Source organism: Gymnodraco acuticeps, unplaced genomic scaffold (assembly GCF_902827175.1).
Source record: "Gymnodraco acuticeps unplaced genomic scaffold, fGymAcu1.1, whole genome shotgun sequence".
Taxonomy (NCBI): Eukaryota; Metazoa; Chordata; class Actinopteri; order Perciformes; family Bathydraconidae; genus Gymnodraco; species Gymnodraco acuticeps.
In genome coordinates, this window is record NW_022989835.1 from 1,504,055 (window position 1) to 1,507,924 (window position 3,870).

A 3,870-nucleotide genomic window follows, 5' to 3' on the forward strand; every position below is an offset into this window, starting at 1 on the left:
GTTAACCGTTTCACATCATGACTCAACAGTTTCAGACGATTATAGAACAATATCAGTCTTAGTTCACACATAACAATTGAACAGTTTTAAAGTTTCTCTTTCTTTCCCTCTTATATTGCAGTCCCTCAATCACTTTTTTTTTAAATTCAGTGCGAGAATTGAGCTTGAGCTTGTCCTGCCAGGAGTTTAAATCTGGGCTGAAATGGTGTCAGGGCTATTATCATACACACATGCAGGTGCTCTTTGGTTAGCCTGCCCTGGAAAGATATTTCATTTTAATTTTGATCCTGGTCAATTGATCATATTGGGCTGTGAGACTGCTTATTTTTTGTGACCTCAGTTCTGACTTGAGAGGTAATGTTTGGTCAAACACTTTGTGTTTTGTCTCATAGTGGCGTTTTGGCACTTTTAATGAGCGCCACGGTCTCTGAACAAATGAGACACACTGGTTCTGTGCTCCCAGTGGGCAGGATGAACATAAATGAGTCCACTCAGGGTTAAAAGCTCTGTTCTCACTGTCCACTTTCCTCTTCTTGGAGAGCGCCATGTATAATTATTTGTCTCTCCCTTTCTGTTGCTAACACGCCTGTTCACTCTCCTCTCCGTCTTCTCTCCCTGTATCGCTAATTATTCTCTTTACTCACTTTCCTCTCCGCTTCTCTCTGCCGCGCTCTCATATCTTCTTCTGTGTTTCTCTCCCTGTATCGCTCACTCGTCTCTTTCGCCCCCTGTCGGCGGCGGTTAAAATAGAATCGCCCCGTCAAAATTGAAATCCCCTATTAATGTATTGATTATAGGTCCGGGTCCGTATAGGTCGGCGTCCGGATCCGGACCGCGTTCCGCCTGTTGCCGACCCCTGCTCTACACCAATGTTTTCCTGGTAGGCAAACTGTAGGGTCCATGGAGTCACACATGAGGGGTTTGAGGTGCTGCAGAATCAGTCTCTCAAGGATCTTCATGACGTGTGAAGTCAGAGCAACAGGCCTGTAGTCTCCTGGAGTGCTGGGGCGTGTCTTTTTGGGCACCGGGACAATGCAGGAGGTCTTCCAGATGTCCGGCACCTTCATCAGCTTCAAGGAGAGACTGAAGAGGTGTTGAAAAACTCCTTTTAATTGACCTGCACACGCCTTGAGCACTCGGGGGTTGGTGTTGTCTGGCCCCCTTGCCTTCCTCACGTTGATCTTCGAGAGCTGATTCCTAACTTGTCCGGTGGTGATTATTAGGGGTGTGAAGTAGTACTTCCAAATATGGTCAGAAGAGAGCGTGCCCAACACGTGAGACGCTGACGCAAGGATATTTAATCAGACATGGAGGTTTACAGAGAACAGACAATATGGTGCACCGAGTACAGGTAATTAACGTTTCGGAGCTGGAGCTTGAAAAGCACCGGGTTTTCTTGTTCACACCGCAGCGGAGCAGCCTCTTAGCTCCGAAATCCGGTTTGTTTCAAGCACCAAAAAATTGTCCGGCTAGAGCAAAAGCACCGCATACGTCACGCTTACGTCGAGGCGGGGGCAGGGGCGGGATCAACTCCTGAACAACAACAAAAAGCCGGCGTTTCATCCAGTTTGTACACAACGATAGAGAAACTTAACAAGCAGCAGTGGTCCACTGAAGAGACCAGCTACCTACTGGGAATCTGGTCTTCCGAAGAGGTACAGAGGAAGCTGGAGCACAATCAGTGAGGGGTTTCCGCGCGGTTTGGCTTTATGAAGCAGGCACGCAAACGGTTACGTCATGACGCAAACGATGTAAAGTAAACAGATATTGTTCTAAACTGTATTAAAGTAAACATGTATTATTTTAATCTGTATTGAAGTGAAAATGTATTATTTGGGACCGTTTTCAAGTAATCCTATATATAACCTTCTCACTCACACTCACTGACCCAGATACCAGCACACACACATATTATTTTCAAGGTTCTTTCTGGGGCCAATATAATCTCAAGCACCAATATATCTGTGTACAATGTTTGATTGTCTAGGAAAGAATAGTTTGTGTGAAATATTCCTTGGGAAAGTAAAGGAGTGAATTCAGGTGCAAGATAAAGATTGACTATGTCCTTGTTTACTTCCGAAGCTCTCACGCTCTGTTCAGAAGTAAAGCACCAATATATCTGTGTATAATGTTTGATTGTTTAGGAAAGAATAGAGTTTGTGTGAAATATTCCTTGGGAAAGTAAAGGAGTGAACTCAGGTGCAAGATAAAAAGTGACTCTGTCCTTGTTTACTTCCGAAGCTCTCACGCTCTGTTCAGAAGTAAAAGACTTTTCCCCAGAACTCTGATTCGCTGTATTGGACCCGACCAGAAGTGAATCCAACCAGTAAGAACACCTAGGGGAGTGAGCAACCGACACAACTCCTCTCCACGGACTCTCTGATTCGCTTAGGAGTAAAATGGGACGGAAGAGCCGACACAACTCCGCCCCAAATATGTCTATATATACTGTTGTTTATTCATGAAAAATGCCCCCTGTTTCTGACTGGCTGGTCCCGATATCTGTATCGCACAGCAGTAGAACTGGGAGTCCAGAGTACTCTGTAACTTGTATTGGTGTTTTTTACCATTAAAATCAGATTATTGTTATAACTTTTATTCTGGTGTTTTGAACTCCTTCTCTTATTAATCTGACCAGGCTCATCTAACGGACGGCGCGGAGCGGAGGTGGGCTTTAAGCCACCACCACTGTGTTTGCTCCTACAGATGACGCAATGACGCAGCACCAGTCGGACTCTGGGCGGTGTGAAAAGAGTCGGAGCTAAACCGAAGAACCGGTTCTGAACCTGAAAAGCTCTAGCACGGAGCTTGAACCGGAGTTGTGTTGGTGTGAATGAGGTATAACAAGTCCCCTCAGTCTGTGCGGGGAGCCGCGCCGTGGCCCAGGTACTCCCCGTTCTGCCCTATCTGCACCACGGTGATGCTGCTGTCATCGCTCGCCTCTCCTCCGGTGGTGCCCTCGGCTCCCTCCGCCGCCACACTGCCCAGCACACTGGAGATCACTATCCCGTCGGGGGTCGCCGGTCTCTGGCACTGTTATTTTGGGGGTCGCGGGCTGAAAAGTCTCACCATACTTAATCCTAGACAGTAGCACATGGTATATTGTACGACTTTGTAATTTTTGAATGTTGATATGTATTCGCTCATAGCCTACAGTGCCTTTCACGCAGACAATAAAAGTGAATTTTTAAATGACAAATAGGTTTATGTTTCAGGTTTTTTTTGCATTACAAATGTGTTTTTAAACCCTTCTGTTCAAAGTTGATATTTTGTTTCTTAAAAGATTAAATCTTTAAAAACATGCTGTTTGACATTTTTAAAGTTTGATGGAAGAAATTAAATATAGGTCACTGATGTGGAGCTTTAGGCCTGCAATGCTTTAAAAAAAATTGTTTTGGTGTTTCAGTTTTGAAGAGTGAATATGGATGTTAAATTCACAAATTAGTACAGGATCTTGAGCCATGATGCCTGTTTTTAAAGTACAGAAACATTCAGAATGCATGACAATTACTTAAAAGGTTTTGTAATAGACCCCTAGTACTCTTAATTTATAAAGTAATAATACATGTGAATGATTGAGCTCATTAGTGGCCTGACTGGCCCTCCTAATTTGGTCTAAAAAAGGGGTGTGAAGGGGTGTCCAGCCCATATCAATAACATACCAAACTACAGGCTAATGTGAGATTCAGAAATTAGTTTTAGAAATCACGTTTTCATGTTATAGTAGGCCAACCTTACATGAACCTGTTTCAAACCTTAATGACCCCATGATGTGATTATTTATATCTTAAAACCTTTAATAACTATATTTAGATGTTCATAAATATCTACATTTATGTATAAATACTAGGGCTGTCAAGTTAACGCGTT